Raw genomic sequence first — 25,530 nt, 5'->3', positions numbered from 1 at the left:
CCAAACGTATATTCAAAACTGTGTACTCATTTTGGAAATATACAATTTAAAAAAAACTTGTCAAAATTGAGGGCTTGGAAAATGGGGTGGTAATATGAAATAATGGTAAGGTTCAAAATAAAAGCATATCGACTAATTGATTAGCCAATAAAGTGTACTCTAGGATAATTACATAGTGATACGGTTTTACTACAACATTAAGTGTGAAGAAACTAATAATGAGTTATAAACTAGGTCTATATCTACTCTAAATGTTGGCATGCTTCAATGTCTTTTCCTTTTCCCTAACTGCACTTATAGCATTCATCATATCTTCAGGATTTTATTGTTGCCTGATATTTTTCTTCTTAGGATCAAGTTGTGTTCGTGGCATCGTTTACCTGAAACAATGGAAACCGGGGTTGTAATATGGAACAGGTATTTCATACACATTCAAAGTGTTCCATATTACCACCAGCAGATATTTTCCACCGTCAAAAAAACTTTACCTACATCTACCGCTTCCCATTCATACTACGTTAGTACGGAAGTCTCATCCGAGTAGTTTCGAGAACACGTTACTTTGTGTTGCTAATAAAACTAATAATGCATCAAAAACATGCACAATTCGAACCTTACAACAATTGTTTCATGGTCGAAAACCCTCTTGCCTATGACAACGTCGCTATGCGTCCAACGCTCTCTAGTGAGTAATGGTGAGTATTTTGCAAGTGTTGCCAACTGCCAACATTAGATCGCACCAGTGAGTAGAAAATTATAGCGAATTTCCGTACAACCATGTTTCATATTCCCACTTTCTCCCCTACAGTCACCGTCAATAAAAGTGGGACACTTGTACCCTGAAATACACGCTTCCTGTAAGGCGTTATGTGTGTTGCCTAACTCTAGTGCGGTGGTAGAACTTGCCATTGAAAATTTGCTATTAAAATCCAGTTATGGCCGCAGAGTTATTCATGAAGTGCTGAATTCGTAGTTTTCTTATTTGACATCACTTTTAAGCTACTTTTGGTTAAGGACATGCGATACAGTCTCCACAGGACTCTTCCCAAGCTCTTTCGTCCGTGGCAGTGTGCCAACTTAGCTCCCTTGGAGCCAGATCTGGCTCTTTCGTGCACTTGTTCACTGTGAACTGGGACGCCCACCCCCTGTGCCCCACTATGATGCCAGCACTGGTTCCGGCCCACATAGATCAACTTTCGTCATAATTATACATTTTGCACGTGACGTAATACTGTTATATTGGCCCCACTCCCTCTTATCTTCCCAGCTACTTCTTTATATCGCCGTGTTTGACGTGAAATTGACATAATATTGTTATCAGGAATTCTTTATTTTCGATTTCATATCACCATCGATGGATTATTGAGATGGGCGATGCCGCCGGATCTAGATGTTGAAAACTAAGAATAAATTGTAATCAATTTAGAGTTAATAATAATAGTTAATAATAGTTGAGAACTAACATTACCCTAGGAGGCACTTTATTCAGCCTTCGTAAATCTAGCTCCATTTAAGGTGAAATTTAGTTTTTATGCGGATCAGGTTTGGCAACACTGCCAGGAGGCAAGGAGAGAAGCATTCCGATGGAATAGAAAATTGTATCAACGGAAAGAGGACAGTTTGAAGATGTGTTTGACAAGTGGAAAAGTCGAAACTTCGATTTGATAAGCCATAACTTGATGTTGAAGTTGATTCATGGGATTCCGAAAATTATTACTAATCATATTTTTCAAACATCGTGTCCAGCTTAATAATCAACATAGAAAAACGGTTCCCTTTGCAAAATGGAAAGAAATTCATACTCTTGGATACATCCAGTTTTTTTTTTTTTTACTAGCAGTGCCCATTCGGGCGATACTGAAATAAATGCACAATTGGTGGGTAACTGTATCTCCTCCCCTTAAGTGCGACGGTGAGGATGAAAGGGACAATGACGATACCCTGGCCACGGCTCTATCCTGGAACATTCAGTGGTGAGATAGCGAGTCGAACACTCAACGCACTTCTCGGCGTGATTATGCCAGAATAGGGCTACAAGTTCAGTGGCAAGAGCATAACTCAATGCAGTTTCAAGATTTCACCGCTAGGTGGAGATAGTGAACGGGGAGACGTTAATGACAGTGTCCCTCCCAGAACCATAAGCGAATAATTAAAACTAAATAATCGTTAATGCTAATTATGAAGACAGATTCCAAAGAGACTCACTGCCTTCCTTGCTTACAAGAACAATGAATTGCCAAGAAAAAAAGAGGAGCTGCCGTTATTTTCTCATCAGGACCGGAAGGAAGTGAGCTCCGCTGCTTTATGCAACCGACGCTGTATGAAGCCTTGTGATCTTTGAATTTCATAAAGGATTGCATCCGTCTAATCTGGAGCCATCCTTAAGCATAAACCATTATTAAAGCGGCAAAGTCCTTTGTCTATCCATAAAGAAGGAAGCTGTATGAGTATTTAATTTCGTCTTTTAGCAGAAGCTACAAAATGGGGGAAATCTTACAGTATGGCATTATCTTCGAAATATTCCTTAACTAGAGTGCTGCATCCACTGGGAAATTTTGAGAAAATGAACATTTTCAAACAAAAGGACTGAAGAACTTGGGAAGAACCAAAGTGATAAATGCAGAACCCTTTAACATGACCCCCAATTGCTATTTTTTAAAGTGAAAAGTTCTAAACATACGTAATATACTTTTGTGTATTCTGCCTCATAAATTATTTCATCATGTATCATGATATTAATGTACAGCAGCAATGCATTCTTACTATTTAAAATCTGTTATTTACTGGTATCAATAAGCAAAAATATAACAATAACAAATATAATAATAATAATACGTCAAATTATTTATTTATTGAGAGAATGTCAGATAGAGCACCTAGCCATTTAGCACTGAAATCATCAACAATGAAAAGAACAAAAATAAAAATAACAAAATAACACAAAGGATTAACATAAATAAGTCAATATAGCACAATTAAATACTATTTAGCAACATATTTTCTGATGCTAGACCGAAAGGCGTACTCTGTCGAAAATACATCAGCACTTGGTGGGAGGTCGTTATATTGGGTGGGAAGTCTGTGAAAGAGTGATCTCTTTTGAATTTCCAGTTTAGGCTTTTTTGTGTAAAAGAGATTTTGTGTTGCGTGTTGCGCGCATGGGTACTCGAAAGTGAAATTCCTTGATGAGCGTGTTGCAACGGATTTTGCCATTGGAAATTTTGTATAAATATGAAGTCATTTAGTAAACGGCGCCGATAGGGAGTGTAAATAGGGCAAGAGATGTGGCGTTGAAAGATTGCGTAATGAGGGAACCATGTAACGAACTATAGCCAGAAAAAAGTGAAGGACAGAATCTGTTCTAGAGAGCTGAGTGGGACATGCCATGGACCAGACGGGAGAGCAGTATTCTATTATTGGGGAAATGAATGATTTGAAGTATAGGGTGAGGGCTGAGATGTCACTAATTTCAGTGAAACGGTACAGTAAAGCAAAGAGACTCATTGCGTTTTTTGTGGTGCCTGTAATATGTTCCTGAAATGTGAGCTTTTCGTCGAAAACAATGCCTAAATCTTTGTTAGAAGATACTGCTTTTCCCCATTCTCTTACTCTTAGCTGTTTCCTGATTGAGGTGTTCGTTTGGCAGTCTGCTATTATTTCTTGTTTGTATATGTCCAGTAACCTGTCTCTGATTTGGTTTTCTGTTGAAAACCCTTCCTCCATCTTCCCATAGAAAATTTTTCGCTTCCCAACCCGCGAATAAAAGATATCCACGTATGCATCACTGACATTTTCAACGAAACTAGAGGCTTACCTATGCCAGATCTGTCTGCAATACTAACAAAGGTGATGAAGAACTTATTAAAAAACATTGCGAAACTCGTGTTCCTTCTTTCAAAGCGAGTGATTTTGTTCGCTGAAGGGTTCTTGAATTTCCCACAGCTATCCGCTTCTTGTGGCTCCAGAAGAGAAGCACCCTCAAACGGATGCTGGGGAAAACAAAGCTATTATGCGAATGGAGCTGTGGGTAGGAGAGGAATATATAGAGAGACGAAACGCTGATGAAAGAGAAAGGTCGTTCCGAAGAAGATGAAAGAGCAAAAGTTGTTTCATTGGGAGCGGGTAGCCATATTGGAGGGTGGGTAGTGCGTATGTAGAGACGCGAACGAATGTTCTCAAAGATGAAATGGGATCCAGGACCAACTGCTGCCACGGGGGTTGTAATTCGATACTTTTTCAGTCCTCTATCTTGTTTTATGAAAACACGATAAACGAGAATGCTGTCGTAAACGAGGAACAAACTGAAGATGCTTTTTCGGTTAGTCAGCTTGTCACCGATAAGTTCTTGGAGGCACTTGTGTCGACTTATTTAACGTCTTTTTTTACTATCTAATCTTTAACCGTGGCGGGGGAGATGAGAGGAAGGAAAGGGTAAAAAATGGGATAAATCATTGATTTTAAAATTTTCGTGCGGGCTCCGGGGATGGGGTGTTAGCACAACGCGCTACGACGGCAGGGGTTCCGGGTTCGAATACTGACCTGGACATGGGTGTTCATTGTCTTCATCAATGTCATCATCTTCAAAAAGTGAAAGAAAGGCGACGCTAAGTAACAAATTCAAAATCCCTTAAGTGCGTCAGTGAACTGCTATGAGATCTCTATAGGTGGGGTAAATTTGACACCAGCGATAATATCACATTAAAGAAAAGTTAATTGACGAGCTTATGCAAGTTTCATAGTCATAGCCTTGAAGTGAAGGGGTTTTGGGTTCGATACCTGGTGGAGGCATTTAGTGGTTCGGATTCCACTTGAAAACTGCATCCTTGAATAGAACTGATTAAACAAACTTGTACAAAGCAAGCGCCACGGTGCCAGTCCTAGACAGAAGCTTGAGATGTGTGTGAAACAAATCACAGATCATCGGCGTAGAACGTGTATACACATGAAACAAGTCAGGTTTATATCTGTTATGAAGAAACGAGTCAATATGTGATTCGAAGAACTGCACGTAGGATGACCTAATAAAATTGTTGTTTAACTATATTTTCATTGTCATTCCTTTTTACTTTTTTTTAGTAATTGTACAGAAATGTTATGTTTCCCAATTTTTTAATGCAGAGTAAATATTTTTTTAGCATTATTAACAATTAAAGTAGTATATGCTGTTTTTTGAGAGCAGTTTATTGTTTTTTTTTAATGAAACGCGGATCTACCAAGCTAAATATTGTCCAGTCAAAAAAATAACAGACTGGAACCCCTCATGTCTAAACACGTATTTTTAAACGCCCTAATGATGCGCCCTGATGCATCATTGTGTTTGTCTCATCACTAGAGAACGGATTTTAAGGTGCAGCAGCTTTCTTAAAATATAGCTGTTTTCATACCGGTCGTTTGAGATATGTATTTTTTGACATGAAATCACTCTTCTTCAGCAGCCACATTAGAATCCTATAGTCTCATTTTGTAGATCAGAACGAGAGCTATAGAATGGTATAATACAATCATTGCAGCCCCAATAGTTCCCAAGATAATGTAGCAAAACCCGCGAGAGAAAACACAAACTTCAACAAAACGTATTCGGCAGAACAACTACTGTTCTCTCTGCGGTCCGCGCGCATTGTATACATAAGGCGAATCAAAAGAGAGCATTGAATAAAGCCATTTTATCAGCATCTTTCTTTGCACCTTTTTGAAAATATTTTCAGAACCCTTTTTCCCCTTTACCTACCATAATTTTGCACCTTAAAATCCTTTCCCTACATCACCACTTCGCCAGTGGTAACTCAGGTCTCCGTCCATATCCGTACTACATATTGTGTGGATTCCACACTTCTAAATTTGGAATGTATCCTGATGGGTCTGCAACCAGCAGTATTTTGCTGTACGACTCGGCTGCATAGTGCTTAGGATAAAAATTGCACAGTTTTTCTCATTGAAGCTAACGCATGGAAGGGGTAGACACCTACGTGCTTCGTGGAAGTGAGTGTACCCTAACAATGTGTACGATGGTCTCCCAGTTGACTAGTAATCAAGCGGTCTCCGGTTCGATACACAGTTGCTTAGATACCACTCCAGGTTAGCCTATCTGCGTATGCTAACATGGATTTAACCCATAGTTATTTCAGTCGTCCAATAGAATGTAACATATAGATTTGTGGCTCTGGATTGTAAACCCCACGAAACCAATCGTATAACATAGGGTAAAACTATCAAAGCCGGGAAATGTCTGTAATTCGTTTATTCTGTAATTCTTGACATTCGTACTTACCTATTCTGCATTTCGAAAGATTGTTTAACAAGGGATTTCGCTTTTTTTTAACGAAATTAATATCTATTGTCGACATATCGAGTAATTATTGTTCGTTCTTTTCTCGCTTCCTGAACATTGAAAATGGCGGGCAAATCTTGACTAGCGTTGTGTTTCAAAAGGCAAAGCAGTGTTTCAACCTTCTTAACAGAAAAATTCCCGCATAGCCCCGAAAACCATTCACGCATAGCCCCAAAAACCATTCGGGATAGTATGACCATCCACGAATAGCACCAAAAACCATTCACGCATAGCCCCAAAAACCATTCTGGATCGTATAACCATCCACGAATAACCCCAAAAACCATTCACGATAGCCCCACGCACCATCACTGTAAGGTTAGGTTAGATTGCTTTAGGTTGGGCAATATAGTGAAAAAACTGTGTGTTTGGAAATACTTACCAGGGATTACGTCATCAGATGCTCGCAACATCCGGTTCAAGTACATGGATGGAAATGCAAGCAACAGCTTCCGTGCATCGGACGGACATTATTATAGAAAAATACAAGATTTAGCGGCCAAATACATTGAAAAATGCGAGAAAACACTTCTATGACCTTCCGAAATTACACAGAAACGCAATTCCGTAAGTACTTTCTCCTGTACATTTGAAGAAGTCCATTTCCCCGCTATGACATTTTTACCCAACATAGAATTACAAATATATTTTTTAAATTTCATTATTTTACTATAACAGACTGGTGTTTATTAACTTTGTATGTCTGTTTTGAATCAATAGTGTGTAAGTATTAATTGTAATACAAGTTTTTACAATTCTTTTGACGAAGAGTTTTGCTTGAATTTTGTTTTTAAGCTCGCTCTATGCACATAAAGAGCAAATTGGGACTGGGATCAGAACCACTATATCGAATATGGGACTCTTTGATTGCAAGAAGACGACCTTACCACTACGTCATCCGGGAGGCACTACAAATGGACGAGTGTGTGTGTGTGTGTTGGTGATTCAGCACTCTACAGTTGCCTGCTATAATGAGCAACTAAATGGAAATTCAATAAAAATGTTCGGTGGTGATGGCTCAGTGTTGCCTTCGATTTATAATAAACGGTATAGTTCCATTCCAACTATTGTCAGCAGAGTATTGCTTATTTTAATTATGCCCAGCAACACTAAAAGAGCAAGAAATAATTTAATAAGATTTTAGAATGGCCGGCCTGGGCATGGATGTTTACAAGTGTCCATTCATCAATTTCATCATATCATCACTCATCCCCATCTTCGCAAATTAGCCGAAAGTGGCACAAAGCGAAAGCAAATAAAAATTTCAAAGAAAATAAGATTTTAGAATGGAAGATTTTTTTTTTTTAAAAAAACCCTCTCCAAATCACTGTTGACAAATCTTTGCACCACACCACTGAAGCATTAAATCAACACAAACGTGCATAGAAATACCAGATACTCCTATCTCTCCCTAGCATATGCATTTGTCCGTAAGCTCTCTGTTATCTGTTCCTCTGTTAAAGACATGCGACAAATCTCGAGACGTGATTAAGAAAACTGTCTCAATCTAGGGAACGAGAAATGAGCTTCCTTAATAAAGAAAACTTAAAAGTGCATTAGACGAAGGGGAAATACACCGTGCGCAAAATGGAAATTGATAGGTGCTGAAGTCGCCGTCCGCTGAGGGCGGGCGGGGGGGGGGGGGGGCAGGAACGAAATAAATCCCTGCAATTAAGAGAAGAAGGGTTTAAGCTCGCGAAGCAATGGAGGAGAAAAAAGAAAAAGCTCGTCGTTTGTCAGCGAAACAGTGTTGCCATCTGTTACGTAAAATAATCACCAAGAGTCGTTAACGATGGACAGTGTTGCCATCTAAACATATTTACACCTAGATTTAGTACTTTCCAGGAAGGAACGTTTTGTGTCAGTGTTGCCAGCTGCATGCTTTTTAGCGTCACATTTCTTCAGGTTTTTGTCTAATCGCGTCGATGAGGATGGTATTGATGAACGGATACTTTAAGAAACACTATGCCCACGCTGGGGTTTTAATCCAAGATCTTTTGTGGCGAGATGATTTGATTTCTGTTATTTAGCGTTTTTCTGCCTCTTTCGGCTAATCACGGCGATTATGATTTTGTTTGTTTGATGTGTTATTTTAAGTCCACTTTGTGCACAGTAAGGCTAATTGGGACTGGACCTACATTTTAAAGTCAGATCCGAACTATTGTGCCTCCATCGAGTATCAAACCCGGGACCCCTTGATTTCAAGACGTTACCACTGCACCACCGGGGACGCCTTAATCAGGATGAGTGATGATATGATGAAATTGACGAAGGGACATTCACAAAGAACACCCATGCCGAGGCCGGAGTTCGAACCCGGGACCCCTGGCGTCGTAGCGCAATGTGCTAAACACTCCCTCGCGGATGCCGGCTGTAGCGAAATCGTGATTAACGTGCTCGACCACTATGTGCGTGTATAAACTAAAGAGACAAAACAGTTTGACACTTTCAATGTGTTAACTGTAATGTAATCTTCTAATATATATAAAGATGGATGTATGTGTGTGTTTGTTTGTTCCGCCATAACTCTCGAACGCCTGCAGCGATTTCAACCAAACTTGGTATACATATCACTTGCAATATGGAAAGAAATACTGTGGGGGTAAGACACCCCTGGCACCCCTAAGTATGGGGTGGGAAGGGGTGATATGTAAAAATAATCGAAAACGACCGATATTAGTGTGGAATCCATAGTTTTCGGGGTCGCTGAGATGAATAGTGACACTCCCAATGCCGTTCAACTCCAAGACACATCTGGCACCCCTAGGGGTGAGGGTGGGAAGGGGGTGACATGTAAAAATAATCGAAAACGACCTATATTAGTGTGTAATCCATAGTTTTCGGGGTCGCTGAGATGAATAGTGACACTTTCAATGCAGTTCAACTCCAAGACACCTCTGGCACCCCTAGGGGTGGGGTGGGAAGAGGGTGACATGTAAAAATAATCGAAAACGACCGATATTAGTGTGCAATCCATAGTTTTCGGGGTCGCTGAGATGAATAGTGACACTTTCAATGCCGTTCAACTCCAAGACACCTCTGGCACCCCTATGGGTGGGGGTGGGAAGAGAGTGATATGTAAAAATAATCGAAAACGACCGATATTTTTGTGGAATCCATAGTTTTCGGGGTCGCTAAGATGAGTAGTGACACTCCCAATGCCGTTCAACTCCAAGACACAGCTGGAACCCCTAGGGGTGAGGGTGGGAAGAGGGTGATATGCAAAAATAATCGAAAACGACCGATATTTTTGTGGAATCCATAGTTTTCTAGGTCGCTAAGATGAATAGTGACACTCCCGATGCCGTTCAACTCCAAGTTCATTTTACATTATAGTTAGAATTCATTATTTTCCAGTCTAATAGAAGATTTGGGTAAATAAATACCCGGGCAACGCCGGGCAATCAGTTAGTATGTAATATTGTCTAATACTATAGGAGATTATAAAATGGACTTGGCCTGCAGGGCTTTTTTGTCAATAAATATATAAATATTACAGTTAAAGATTCGAATGTGATAGCCTTTCATATAAAGAAGTGCCACTGACTGCGAGCAGGAATACAAAACCTTTCGATAACGATGACATCGTGAGACGTTTGGGGAATAATTTAGTTTAGGACTTGGCAACACTGCTTCACAGGTGACCATGGCCCCGCCCCTTGATCCTCTTCTCTCCACGCGAGCTGTTTCGGAGCTGCAGTGCGGTCGTGTGAAAATTCTTCGGTCTCCTTGCCGCCAACGTTTTTCTGGAGAGGGGGGATAGATACACAAGTTGAATGAAGGCGCACAGAGAGTTTTGGTTGCTTGGCAACACGAACGTGACGTCATCAGCATTTGTCCTAATCTCTCGACCCTTCCCCTCTCCATTCACCGGACGCCTTGTCTGTTCTTGAGTGGACGGACTTGTTAGGCGGAAGGGGGGGAGGGGTGCAAAGTCCACAGGAGTGTCTCCCCTCAAAATTGTTATAAATGTGAATTGGGTACATTGTATAGGGTGACCATAATGTTGCATTCCATTCGTGTAACTTTTGTGGTGTAACGTTTCCCAAATCAGGATTTCTTCCTCACGCGGTACATGGAAGATGGTGTACGAAGTAACCAAGACCATCCTGTCGAACGCATCTACGAAACTGGTTTCCCCGATGGTGTAGTGGTAACGTCATCGTACTGTAATCATTCACGGGCACAGTGATCGGATCCCACATTAAACTGTAGGTCCAGCCCCGATTAGCCTGTCTGTGCACAAAATTGACTTAAAAAACAAACTTAATCAAGCATCTACGAAACTTCCGCCAAATCGATGGCATTCTGTCTTGTTTTGCAAGTTCACTTCAAGGTGATAGGAGCGTGGTGCTGATAACACAGCCTTCTTCACAGCCGAAAATGTATGGAACTTTACTCTCAAACTTCTACATGACAAAGTGGGAAACCTTCGTTTCGCTTGTGTTGCAATTCTTCCTAGTAATTTGTGTCTGGGGAATTGCAAGAATGTTGCACAAATTTCACTGTTGTTAATGTATTTTTGTTATTTAGCGTCGCTTTTTCTGCAACTGTTGGCTAATCGCGATGATGAGGATTAGTAACGATTAGATGACATTGATGAAAGGCACTCACGAAGAGCATCCATGATCAGATCGAGTTGCTAACCCGAGAACTTCAGTGTGATTGGTTGATTTATTAAAGTAAAATTGTTGGACGCATCAGCACTTCGATTGCTTTCACCCATTACATTATGCGGGGCCAGACCAGTGATGTGCCGTCCGCTATAAGTATACATCTACATGCGTTGTCTACACGTAATCTACGCGTAGATTACATTGGGTTGTAGTTTACATAGACTACGTAGACAATCTAAAGTGCATTAAAATTAATTTTCAAGGCTTTGATGAGAGGAAAGTGACATTTTCAACTATATTGGTTCTTAACGAACCGACAAGAATCCTATTTACAACAAAATTTCCCTTCTCTTCTCTTTTATCATCAACTATGGAAGAAGATAAATAGTATTCCAAAAACAACAACAGATGGCAGCCGTGAGGCAAGAGTGGTCTTTTTCCCATAAAATATTAGAATATTTCCTATATTAGGTTTTTTCCTAGGTGAGAAATTGTCCGAATTTGGAAGGGAGAGTATGGAAAGTTCTCTTCACACATTAGCAACTGATACACAGTATAATTTTCTTTAAATTCCACTGCGCTCTTTGCTAAGTTATCACCTTTCGCCATGTTGTTTACATAGATTACGCCATCTACGTGTATAAAATAGTCTACGTGTAGAATGTAGACTATCGTTGTTTACGTGTAAACGCACATAACTGGTCCAGACCCTTTACCTTAACTAAAATGAACACGTGTGTCTGAGGACTAAGAATGTCCTTACCGAGATTAAAAGCTGAGGCTGTGGAGGGGCACTCAGCACACATAAGGACTAAACACAGGACAACAAACAACCCTACAGAGAATTATACTGGCCGTATGTCCAGAAGCCAGTGCCTCGTTAGCCTACAAGCATGCAGTTTCTACGGTGTAGTACATGGATGTGAAGGAGCTTCCCAGATGGCGCAGTGGTAGCGTCGTCGCCTTGCAATTAGTGTCTCGGATACCACTTTCAACTGTAGGTCCAGTCCCGATTAGACTTACTGTGCATAAAATGGATTTAAAACACCAAATCAATCAATCAATAAAGAACATAAACCCCAAATGACACAGTAACTCACGTAACCATGAATATAAGTATAGAAACCAAATTTCACAATTGAATCTTTACATTATGATACTATATATTATGCCTTTCATATCCCAACTTCCAGTCGCTTTTATTTTATATAAAGTATTTTCTCCTTATTTCAATTTAACACCTGGTTTTAATATTCATTTTCTTGCGAAGGACCTGGCTTAAAACAGAACAAATAATGCTGTGATTTAACTGAAGTTAACCAACTAACTACTCTACAAGAAACAACTTAAAAATACTAAACCACTACTCTCTCTGTCTTTTTTCTTTTAAGTCTCTTTTGACACTTAGGAGAAACTCAACTTAAGGTGCGATACCCTCGGCTAATCATTAGGAAGTGAAGTTCCTTCCGACCTTTCGTGCTTGATAGTCACGCCCCTTACATAACCAAAGCCATCTGGTGGCAAGGCAACGTAACATTTATCTTATAAATAAATATCTTATCTTATATGGTTATATGGTTATAACTTTTTTAAATGAATATTGGTCCAAATGGGGGGTTATGACCCCCCAGTAAACACCCTTGGGCACGCCACTGTCAAGAGTCGACCACTTAACGGGATCGGCCGCTATTAAGATATTTACGGTAGAAAAAAAGAGCTTACGTCACTAAGAATTCGTATATAAATACCTAGAAAGAAGCGGATGCAACCCACACGAACAACGCCCCCAATTGTCACATCCGCTGCAGACATTCGCCGAACCAGGACTGGTTTTCTCGTCAACAATAACTCGTAGTATCGCCTACTGTATGTTGACATCATAACACGCAAATTAAGCATCGAAAACCTCACGCTTCTGACGTCACATCACGTCACAGCAGGAATTCAGAGCTCTGTGCCAAGTATGTGTGGAGAAAGAGGAGGGAGGAGTGAAACGAGCAAAGAAAAGAAAGGAACGGCATCCACACGAAGGGCCATGAATCCTTCTTTGCGTCGCACGAGATAAGATGCCGTGAGCCATATTTTCTTAAGTGTGTCACCGTTGGGGAATGCTCGGCCTTGAGAGCGATTCGCAGCCAAGTAATTTGTCGCGTGGAAGTTTTCCTGGGTGCTATACGTCGTACGTGATTTTGATTCGAGGACTTCGGGTGTTTTCGTCAGGTGTCGTGTTTTCGGGCGGAACTGTCCATATCTCTTGAAATACTGCAATTTCGCAACTGTATGATTTTCTCTGTGCGTTTTGCTCAGTGCTATGCTCTGTACATGTTGTAATCGGAGCACTTCGGCTGTTTTCGTCAGGTGTCGTATTTTCAGGCGGAACTGTTCATATCTCTTGAGATACTGCAATTTCGTAACTGTGATTTTCCTACACGTTATCCTGAGCACTATACTTCGTACGTTTTTAATCGGACCACTTCGGCTGTTTTCGTAATCGGTCGTGCTTGTGAGCGGAACTGTCAATCTCTGAGATACTTCGATTTCTCAACTGTGTGATTTTCCCTGTACGTTTTTCTGAGTGCTATACTATGTACATGTTTATGATTGGAATACTTCGGATATTTTCCTCCGCTGTCGTGTTTGTAGACGGTACTCTCCATTATCTGTTTAAATGTTGCCGTATGCAGCCATGTGATTATACAATGTACGTTATTCTGAGAGCTATACTTTGTACGTGATTTTGATTCGAGAACTTCGGGTGTTTTCGTCAGCTTTCGTGTTCGTGGGCGAAACTGTTCATATCTGAAATACTGCCATTTTGCAACTGTGTGATTTTCCTTGAACGTTTTCCTGAGTGCTATATTTCGTATATTTGTGATCGGAGCACTTCGGCTGTTTTGGTCAGCTGTCGTGTTTGCGAGCTTAACTGTCCATCTCCCCTACAATTGAAACATTGCTGATTGCAGAACAAACGATATAGCTATCTCTCCTTGCCTAATCCTTGAGCACATTTATGCTCCTATAACATAGTGCCTTGCGAGAAAATTCTATCCGGGACGTCTGTTTTTACTGGGCCTCCCCCAACAGTGTTGGTTAACTCTGTAGCCTCGTAGTTGAGGTGTCTCAGGTTCAATTCTCGTTGGATGTACTTTTCCAGGTTCCACTTTAAACGGTAAGCCTGTGGCGTTTAGGAAGAAGTAGTAACGGTGTGTTTCCTAGGAACGACTGGATGAATGGATTTGAAGGTTCCAAGGAAAATGAGCCCGATCTACGTTAGTTGATAACATTTGTATCTCTAACCATTGATTGATTGACTTAGGTTATTGCACGTCGCTTTTCTTCCAATTTTGGCTAATCGCGACAATGGGGATGAATTGTGATATGATGAGACAGGACAGTCGCAAACATATGCGGACGACACAACAGGAGCAGAGGATTATCCTGGCTACTGGTCGAGGCGCCAGAGCCTCGTTAGTCTGCACAATGAAGTCCAGGGTGTACTACGTGGAAGTGAGGTTGACGTTTGGGTGCTTTAGGAAAGGGTCACCTCTTAGGTCTCAGTCCTAATTTATGTGGAGCAGGGGGTGTAAAGGGTAGCCCTTGATGGAGACACCCAAATATCAACCACGTAGCACACCCTGGGCTGCATTTTGCAAACTAGCGAGGCTCTGGCGGCTAGACCTACAATTGTTTGTGTCCATTTTGGTTTGCTATTACCCTTTTATCCACTGCATCTTATCATCATTCATCATCTTCCTGATTAGCCAAAAGTGGCAGAAAAGCGAAGTAGAAACAAATCATATCAAATCATATGGAACACATTGCACTAGTATGTATGAGAAGATTCAATGATAAAGGATAGCCATAATGATTGGAAAAAACATACAGAGCTTCATAGATGTTTCAAGTGTGATGGAGAACGTTGGTATACGACAAGGTTTACCTGTATAGAAGGTTCGCTTGAAAGAAACTTTTCTTCTCCTTTTCTTTGCTAAGATTTTTAGGAGTGAGAGGCTAATTTCTCATATCTGTTGTTGAGTTGTTGTTTAAAGTCCATTTTATGCACATATAGGCTAATGGGGACTGGACCTACAGTTTAAAGTTGGATCCGAACCACTATGTGCCCCCACCGGGTATCGAACCTTGTTTACAAGACGAAGACATTACCAGAGAGGCCAGGTACATTTGGCACAAATAGTGCATTATACCTTAATACATTTGAGTCCGCACTTGGTAGTGCTTGTTAGTGTAATACTGTGATTGACTTTTATATTATGGGAACTTCAGCACAAATGCTATTTTTGCCGTCACGTAATGCTGGGAAAACCCTTCACTAAAACTGAGGACAGGCTACTAACAAGATTCAAGAATAATACAGGGTGATTATAAAATCTCTATACATTTTAGTGATATCGTGAGATAAAATTCATTTCTCTTGCTGTTTACGTGAAGCAATGCTAACAGTAGAAGAAAGAGCAGCCGTTGTTTGTGCTCGTCTGCGTGAAATGGCGTATGAACAGGTGCGGACGGACTTTACCCGGAAATTCAGAAAACCAGGTCGTACAAGGCTGGCTCTAAAGAACCTAGTCTACAAATTCAAGTGAACTGGTAGTTGTGGGTGAAGAACATCCTGGTAGGCCAGCCACAACACAACAAATTGTGTAAAGTTTACAGGACGAGATCACACGTAGCTCCACCGCATCGACCAGGAGACTCAGTATCCATAATCCCATCATCTACAAACTGTGGTTCATAGCACGGTGGATTGGGGCACACACACTTCCTACCAACAGAGTGAGGGACAACACCATTTTGCCATCACCTAAACGAAGTTTTCCCTGGTAGATGGATTGCTTGTAACTCGGAACAGGGAGTTGACCCCCCCCCCCCTTTACGACCTGATTCCCTTAGACATTTTCATCTGGGAGTTTATCAAGTCTAAAGTGTATGAGGTGAAGTTCCAGAGCATTGCCCAGTTGAAACAACGCATTACGGTCATAGTTGCTGAGATTACACCAGCTATGTTGGAGAAGGTGTTTTGGGCTGTGGTGGATAGCTGGCATCTGTGCCTAGACTTAATGGGTGTTCACATTGATTTACACTGATTTTGTGTCCTCCTGTGTGTATGTTTCAGTACATATTGTATTTTATGCAATAAGTCCTGCTCATGTAGAAATGTATAGTGACTTTATAATCACATTTTATATGTTAAAAACTTGCTTCCTATTTCATGCACCAGTGAAACAGAAAGTAAAATTCGTGTGGGTATTAATGTGTCTGACAAATTTACAATTCATGACGGGTTAAAACAAGGAGATGCATTATATCCTTTGCTCTTTAATTTTGCCTTAGAATATGCTGTTAGGAAGGTTAAAGAAACTAAAGAAGGACTAGAATTAAATGATGTGACTCAGTTGTTAGCATATGCAGATGATATAGACTTATTAGGGGATGATATAAATGCAATTAAGAATAATGCTAAAATATTTTTCAAAACTGCTAAAGAGATAGGTTTGGAAGTTAACAAAGAGAAAACTAAATATATGCTTACAGGCCGAAACCAAGTGTTAGGTAATAATCAAAATCTAATTATTGATAACAACTCGTTTGAACCAGTTTCCAAATTCAAATACTTAGGAGTAATATTAACAAATGAAAATTATATTAAAGAGGAAACAAAAAGTAGGCTTAATTCAGGAAATGCATGTTACTCTCTCTTCATAAACTTTTGTCTTCTCGTTTAATATCTAAGAAACTAAAAGTTAAAATATACAAAACAGTAATTTTCCCTGTACTATTATATGGATGCGAAACTTGGTCCCTTACATTGAAAGAGGAACACAAATTGAGAGTATTTGAAAATAAGATCCTTAGGAAAATCTTTGGACCTAAAAGGGACGAGGAGACAGGTGAGTGGAGAAGGTTACGTAATTTAGAACTACATAATTTGTATTCATGGTCCAGATATTATTAGAATAATTAAATCAAGAAGACTTAGGTGGGCAGGCCATGTAGCACGAATGGGGGAGGAAAGAGGAGTTTATAGGATTGTTGTTGGGAAACCTGATGGTAAGAGACCAGTAGGAAGGCCAAGACGAAGATGGAGGGATAACGTTGAGATGGACCTAAAGGAAATCGGTAGGGATGGAAAAGAGTATATAGATGTTGCTCAGGATAGGGATAGATGGAAGGCCTGTGTTGCTGCAGCCATTAACCTTCGGGTTTATGAAGGATAGAGAGTTAGTTAGTTAGTTCCTATTTCATTCATTTACTTCTAAATAAGAACTAAACTATACCGTCTGTGAGGACTAAAATATCTTTTCCTATTAAAAGCTGAGGGTGTAAAGGAGCAGTCAGCACACAAGACAACACAGGACCAGCCCTACGGAAGATTATAATGGCCGTACGTCCAGTCGCCAGAGCCTCGTTGGCCTACAACATGAGTGTACTACGTGGAAGTGAGGTTAAGTTTTAGGTGCCTTACCAGAAGACCGTCCCTTACACCCCTGTAGTAGTAACTCACTCTCTGGCCATCTAAAACCCTAAGGTTTATGGCTGCAGCAACACAAGCCTTCCATCTGTCCCTATCGTGATCAAGATCTATATACTCTTTTTCATCCTTACAGATTTCGTTTGGGTCCATCTCAACGTTGTCCCTCCATCTTCGTCTTGCCCTTCCTATAGGTCTCTTACCATCAGGTTTCCCAACAAGAATCCTGTAAACTCCTCTTTCCTCTCCCATTCGTGCCACATGGCCTGCCCACCTACGTCTTCTTGATTTAATCATTCTAATAATATCTGGATAGCCGCGCTAGCTCATTCGTTAGGGCGTCTGACTACCATACGAGAGACACGGGTTCGCTCCCCGGCGGGATCTTCCACCTGTTCAAGCGGCTCCAGTGCCCACCCAGCGTTGTATAAAGTGGGTACCTGGAGGAAACTCTGGGGGGTAAAGGCGATCAGGGGCGTGGTGCGTATCACATCACCCCCATCTTCGGCACAGGGGAGCACTTTACTACTTTACACTTAATGATATCTGGAGATGAATACAAATTATGTTGTTCTAAATTATGTAACCTTCTCCACTCACCTGTCTCCTCATCCCTTTTAGGTCCAAATATTTTTCTAAAGGTTTTATTCTCAAATACTCTTAAATTATGTTCGTCTGTCAATGTAAGGGACCAAGTTTCGCATACTACATGCAAAATTACTGATTTGTATATTTTAACTGTAATACTGTTCCCCAAAGGGTTTCAATAGATTACGTTGGGGGAGAGAGAGTAGCGTGTACGTTGTGCATTTCAAGAGAAACTCTACTTATCCTGAAAGCTGGGCTTCTCCTGCACACCAAGACGGATGGATCGAAGGCCGCTCGGGAAAGTTCGTGTCGGGTTCAGTGGCGCTCGTGTTTCCCCGAAGATAGCCGATCGCATCGCTGTCGCCATCATGGTGTAGTCAGTGTCGATGTTTAGTGCGTGCAGAAGCTAGGCGATACCGTCCCCAACACAAGAACACTGCAGCGACAGGTAGGTGCCATTTTCCAGTCATCCGCAGGGGCATAGGTCACCGTTGTCCTCGTGTGGTATACTGACAGCGATCAGGGAAACGCACCGCGTAACCCAACGCTTCGACACGTTGAGACACGATCGAGTGAAGTGGCGAGAGAAATGTGAGTTGTGAGTTTTACCAGCAGCGTTCACCAGATTTCCCTCCACCCTTGCTCAACCGCATCGTCTCGAAACCGTACCAAAAGGACTGGGAAGAGAAAAAAAACGTGGACACTGACCCTGCCCAGGTTTACACAAACATAGACATCAGCGCCACCGTCAACAGTTGTGGCTGTGATGGGAATCATTATCGAGTTGCGTTTGTTCAATATAAAGACGAGAAAATACTCTTGCATGCATCGTTTTGTGGGTAGGATTTGTGGTTTGTGTGTAATCGAATCTACCAATCTGTTGGTTTCTTTGAAATTATCATGTTCGAACTTGTTCCTGGCCTTGTAATGTTGTTTTGGCACTGTTATTTAAGCTCTACATTGATCCGTTTAGTGTAGGCCTAAGGGGAGTGGTTACACACTGTCACATGAAGCATATGCGTGATGATGTGGTGCGAAATGCATGTATTCCGTAACATGCACGAGAAAGACTGCATGTTTCAGTAGGTTCTCGTGTTAAAGATTTAAAAAACCTACCGTTAGATACGTGGTTTTCATGTTGAAACACGTTGTAACTGTCTTTACAGAGCTGATCATGTGACACTCACATGTGCATAGTGACGATCCGCCTGTAAAGTATTTACAGTTACTTTCTTTGTTACAGTACATTGAAACCCGCCCGAATAAGCTGAAAAAAGTGATGAATTGCTGGACATGCCCAGGCTTGGAGTCTTCGGGAGTCGAACACCCAACGCACCTGGCCATTGAGGCAGCAGGCAAAAAAATCGAAATAATTTGTATCATATTACTTTAGAAATCGGCATATCTTTCACTTAACCAAGTTTCATCTTTGCTGCTTTAGCAGTTCCCGAGTAATCGATACTGATCAATACTCTAATGTAATCGAGATAATTCATCTCGAATAATAATGATGATAATTGATTGTTCTGTCAGTCTCAACGAATTTTATATTCGTTGCATTCAGAGTTTCTATTGCTGATGGAACTTTATCAAGACTCCCAAATTTCAACCTCACTTCCACGTTGTACCCCCAAGACTGCGTTTTTCAGACTAACGAGGCACTGGCGTTTGGACCCATGGCGAGTATAATCCTCTATAAGACTTCTGTTATGTGCTCTCCAAATTATTTTTTGATGTTCCTCCATCCACTTAATCTTATCATTATTCATCCTCATCTTCGAAATTAGCCAAAAGTGGCGTAAACATGAAATTAAAGAAATCAAATCAATAAAAATGTTGTTGCTGATATTGATTATTGTTAATATTTTATATCACTACATTGAAAAGACAATCCAACTGAGGCAATTTTTGCGTTAATCTAGTATTTACTACACAGAAAATTAAGCAAAAAATGTAGATTGGAGTCCTGGCCGAGTCATGCATTACTTGCTGAAATTTCTACGTGGTACATCTGTGTGTGTCGAATTATAAGACGATACTAGAACAAGAAATCCACCAAATGTTATCTTTGTAGCTATCGTGGTGTCTGATATAGGTCATGTGATGTCTCACGGGAAGGCATATCCAAAGATACAGACAATGTCGTCACATTGTACTATTCGGTTTACCTGTAGTATCAGAAATACAAATAGGTAATAGAGAAGGACGTGTCTGAATAAAGGTACTTTTTCTGATGCGTGAGACTGTTTGAATGTGCATTCAACTATTCTGCAAACAAAAGTCATAGGCCCACTTCGACAGTTTAAAAAATGGACGGGTTAACGTTACAGTGGTGTAAGTCACTTTGTTAAAAAGAAAAAAAACAGTCTGACTCACAGCACTTTGCTGATCAACACAACAGCTGTTTCCTTTATTACAAGACCTTAAACTGTCATCTGTTGACAGTTGAATGAATCTATGATTTAGTTCACGTTCTCTGTTAGCAGATTAACTTATCTCGATCTGGTTTCTATGTCTAAGTGTTTTTTTTTAAAGTGACTTACACTAATATAACTTAACTCGTCCAAATGTATTCGTCTAAAATGTTCCACAATGGTTAACACAAACCTGAGTGTAGTTAATGGATGGGGGCACATCATACGTGAATGACTTTAACTAAAATAAATTAAGAATCTTTCGTTTCTCGACCTGATGCAATTTTGCTCTAAATAGTCAAAAGGAATAGCTTTATTATTAATAAATGGTTTTACATATTACGTATTGTGACAACGCAATAGGCAGAAAGAGCTGGTTATCCGAAAACCTTTAAAGCCAAAAACTATGAGATGCGAAAGTTTTCGAAATTTCGTGATTCTTTTGTTTCTTTTCATTTCCGGTGTATAAGTGATATGGTACTCTTTACATTTAATTACAAGTAGCAAAATTTATTATTTAGTTATTAACGTGCGAATATCATATTGTATTAATTATTTCTGTGATAATTCTCTTATACTTACTTGCCGGATCTTTTTACCTAAGGCACTATAATGAAATTGCATTGTTATGTAGAAAGTTATATTGCATTTTACAAATCAAGGAATAGTGTCCAAAAACTATTGTTTTATGACAATGAAGTATATTTTTAATGTAGAACTTGCTTATAGTGTGATCTCAGTAATACGCTATGGGATAAAGGTATCAACATTATTCGTCTTCTTGCATTTTTCCATAATTTCCTTCAGAGTGTAAACACTAGCTGGGGTGAGTACCCATCTCCCTTAATATCATCTCTGGCTCACAATGTTTATTTCTCAAGTCTTTTGCGATGCACACACGTACAGTGAGATCCATGAGTATTACCGTGCAAATTGTCCATGACTACGATGGAGTTTTATGTATGCTTGTGCCGAAGTTGCCAACAGCTTGTTTTGAGTTTTCTTTTAATTCTTCAAGCTCTTATTGTGTCAAATAATGTGCACGAACATGGTGCTGTACAATTTGCACGGTAATACTCATGGATCCCACTGTACATTATCAAGGTAAACTAGTTTATTACATACCCACAAACAATGCAGAACTTTACATGTTAACGAAACTAAATTCCACATTGTTTAATAACAGTCGTTGGCTTCTTCCTCTGTGAGGCAGCACTACATCAAGTACTACTTGTAAACATTATAATAATAATATTCATGTCCGGTACAAATCAATACTAACACACATTTAGGATAAAATCATACTTTAATATCCTGCAGGCAACAAAAGGCATCTCTTCAGAATATCTTCCAATGTGTATAGTTTTGTAAAAACACGATTGTCCATGATAACAACTTTTCATGTCACTCATGTTTATATGTGAAAATTTCCAAAATTCGAAAGAGATGATCGATACAATAGATTACAAATAAAACATTAAAATACTGGCGAAGGCAAAATTTATAGTATAAAAAATGTATATATACATTTATTGTGAAGTTTCGTCTGAAGAAGACCTTATTAGAGGTTGGAAACGTTACTTTTTTAGTGTATATATACATTTTTTATATTATAAATTTTGCCTTTGTCAGTATTTTAATGTTTTATTAACATGGAGACAAGGCTTAACTGTGTTAGATTGCAAAGGATCTCCCTAGATCCTGATCTGCATATCTGATTCATTAGAACTATAAACACTCAACTTAAGAACCATTAGTCTTAAGTTCTGATTGTGTCATGGTATTTACAAGTTGTGTGGTAGGATTCAGAATAAAAATGATGAAAATAATAATAAAATATTATAATAAGTAAACTTGAAGTTTGGAGAAACTAACTTGAGTTTTAACTTCAAAGAATTGCTCTGTGGAAAATTGCTTGAGTAACTGCATTTTTCTTTTTTTACAAGCATATTACAGGCAAGAAACCGTGGATAAACTCAGGAAAACGAACTCAAAAATTGTATCCTCCTGAAGATATATAAATAGGGGATCCTTGACCAACTGCACCTCCCAAATAATTATTGTACAGTCAAGTTGAAATATACACCGCTGTTTACAATCATTTTAATTGTTCATCTTGCACCTTGTGTTACAGAGGATTGTTTATGCGACGCATTTGTGTCAATACTTAAACCTTGTAATGCACAAAACAAAATGATTGATTGAGTTGGTGTTTTAATTCCACTTTATGCACAGTAAGGTTAATCGGGACTGAACCACTAAGTGTCTCCACCGGGTATCGAACCCGTGTCCCCTTGATTGCAAGTCGACGACGCTACCACTGCACCATCGGGGAGGCCAAAATGGATTGAATATGGATATAAATAATATAAGAACACGTATTAATCGGGCAATCAAAAGCAAGCATCAGTTTTCGGATTGATATAAAGGAATCCAGAAGAAGTCAATTGCGAGAAAGTCCCTTAGAGCCAGGCAACCCAATTCGCATAGAAACGTGGCAGGTTGCATATGTAGCAAGGAAAGTGCATCTGACCTCGATATAGTTTATCTATTGTTGCTTCCACAAAAATACTTCTACTACATCCTACGTACTAAAGAAGTTATCTTCTGGGCATCACACCGTGCCATGAAGACAAGAGGCGGTAAGATAGGGCTGCACACATTCTCGTTATGTTCACTGATAATTCATTGCTAAGTTTAGGTGATCCAAGGCGGAGGGCGATCATTAATTTTAGAGATTGAAGAGAGGCGGAATTTGTCATTTACTTTCTTTAGTCTTATCTTTGCTATTGTACTCGTGAAGTGGTGTATCCCTCTCCTAGTGATTAGAAAGGCTGTGAAAGAAACGGTGTAGTTTAAGAGCGGAAATCCAACTTGTAAAACCTTTGACTACAAAGAAGTTAACCACGACGCAAGTCAAATCTGGTGAATGAATGATTTGATTTAGTGTACTTCGCCTTCAATCCACTTTTGGCTAATTGAGAAGATAGGGACAATCACAAACACATGTGGACAGCAGACAATACAAGTCCCAGAGGATTATACCACAGCCTTATTAGTGTGCAAAATTCAGTCCAGGGTGCACCACCTGGAAGTGATTGATTAATTGATTTGTTTTAAGTCCACTTTATGCACAACAGGGCTAATCGGAACTGAACCTACAGTTTTAAACTTGGAAACGAACCACTATATACCTTCACTGGGTACGTGGAAGTGAGGTTGAAATTTTGGTGTCTTAAGAAAGCCGGGGAGGCCTATAAAGAAACGAGAATGTGTACTGTTAGAAAACAACGATTTTTCCTAAATAGTGGACAACATCTAAAACTAAGGTCTCCGATAGAAATGCCCTTCGAAATATTTTGCGTTTGAAAAGTAGCTATGGGCTTTCCTTAGTAGTTAAAATATTCATGGATCAAATAAGAAAAGGTCACGCGAAATGTAAAGCAAACATTTAAGCGAAGTGCTATTTTTGAAACGTGTTTTCTGAATAACTTTCGCAGGGTACATGATGCATTACCGTTCTGCTCTCACTCCATAAGTTACTTACTCTTCATCATTCCTAAGCCCGACGGTTTATGGCTGCACCAACACAAGCCTTCCATCCGCCCCTATCCTGTGAAAGATCAATCCAATATTTCCCATCCTTACCAGTTTCCTTTGAATCCACCTCAACGTTATCCCTCCATCTTCGTCTTGGCCTTCCTACAGGTCTCTTACCATCAGGTTTCCCAACAAGAATCCTGTAAACTTTTCTTTCCTCTCCCATTCGTGCCACCTAAGTCTTCTTGATTTAATTGTTCTTATAATATATGACAGGAATCCAAATTATGTAGTTCCAAATTATGTAACCTTCTCCAGTCACCTGTCTCCTCATCTCGTTCAGGTCCAAATATTTTTATAAGGATTTTATGTTCCTGTATTAATGTAAGGGACCACGTTTCACATCCATATAATACTACAGGCAAAATTACTGTTTTGTATATTTTAACTTTTAGTTTTTTAGATATAATACGAGAGAATAAAAGTTTATGAATAGAAAAGTAACACGCATTTCCTGAATTAAGCCTGCTTTATATTTTCTCTTCTCACTGGAATGCCAAACATTCCAGTTAAAAATAATATTGTGCTTTACAGTTGACCGTATTTTCAATTATTGGCGAACTTGCTAAAAGGACCATGTCAGGAAATTTAAATATTTTAAGTTATGCTAACAAGTGCTTTTAAAATTCACGAAACTACAGGCGAAGAGAAAAATATGCCTAAAAAATGAAGAAAAATTTAAGAAAATCGGCAAAAAATACTGAAAAATGACCAAAAATGCAAAGTGAATATAGTGTTTTCTGGTTCTAAGGGAAACTGACTGATATCACGTTTAGCATTGTTTTCAAGGTTCGGAAAAAGATGAATTTTCATCAACTTCCATACCGATAATATACAAGGTAAATTATTCATGTTGTGGCCGCGCGAGTTTTCCCTGTGTGGGATCCCAGAATGTGACGCGGGACATCACACTGGAATAGGATTACGCATTAAATAGTTCTGGATTCCATAATAATGTATAAACTCGAAAATTCCTCATGAGCCTGTTTTATCACCTTGAAATATGCTACCACCAACTGTAAATTGAAAATTAATTATGGTAATAATTATACAATGTCAATATTAATAAATTATATACTAATTAATCGTTAATTACCGATCGCTTCACTCACGAAGTACGTTTAATTCCGTTCTGCTCCACAGAACGGTTAAATTACTCGCATAATTACTGCTCCTACCTACTGTATAGTGGAACCACAAGCAAAGAAACCTGCGCAGACCCGCGACTCCTGTACACCATACTCCCGCGTGGAGGGAAGGGTGAGAGTGGACCATGCTTCCTTATGGCCCGAGCTGAACGGAAGAAGGGAAAGTTGCGCGGGGACTTTTCGTCCAAGGTTTTTTCCTTGTGATCGCTCTATAATTCTGTAATTCACTTCCTTTGTATACGTATATTGTATGCCACAACAACTAAATAAATAAGAAAATAATAGGCGGAAAAACTTCTTCGCCTTGTTATCAAGGGGTTGCTGTGGAGGCACATAGTAATTCGGACCC

At 39.7% G+C, this 25,530-nt stretch overlaps 1 protein-coding gene across 4 annotated transcripts in view; it reads left to right on the top strand.

Moving 5' to 3' along the window:
- Positions 1–25,530, top strand: part of Shab (potassium voltage-gated channel shaker cognate b) — a 307,081-nt gene that overhangs the window by 104,786 nt on the left and 176,765 nt on the right. Inside the window, exon 1 of one of the 4 annotated variants that reach the window (XM_083143978.1) lies at positions 18,401–18,467. The exons of the other annotated variants lie outside the window; for them this stretch is intronic. The gene's annotated coding sequence lies outside the window, so the exon portion shown is untranslated. Of the gene's footprint in view, positions 1–18,400; positions 18,468–25,530 lie in introns of those variants that run through there. 4 annotated transcript variants of the gene reach the window in all.

Source organism: Lepisma saccharinum, chromosome 22 (assembly GCF_977018435.1).
Source record: "Lepisma saccharinum chromosome 22, izLepSacc3.1, whole genome shotgun sequence".
Taxonomy (NCBI): Eukaryota; Metazoa; Arthropoda; class Insecta; order Zygentoma; family Lepismatidae; genus Lepisma; species Lepisma saccharinum.
Note: the sequence above shows the minus strand (reverse complement) of the source record. Positions and strands in the feature narration are given on the sequence as shown.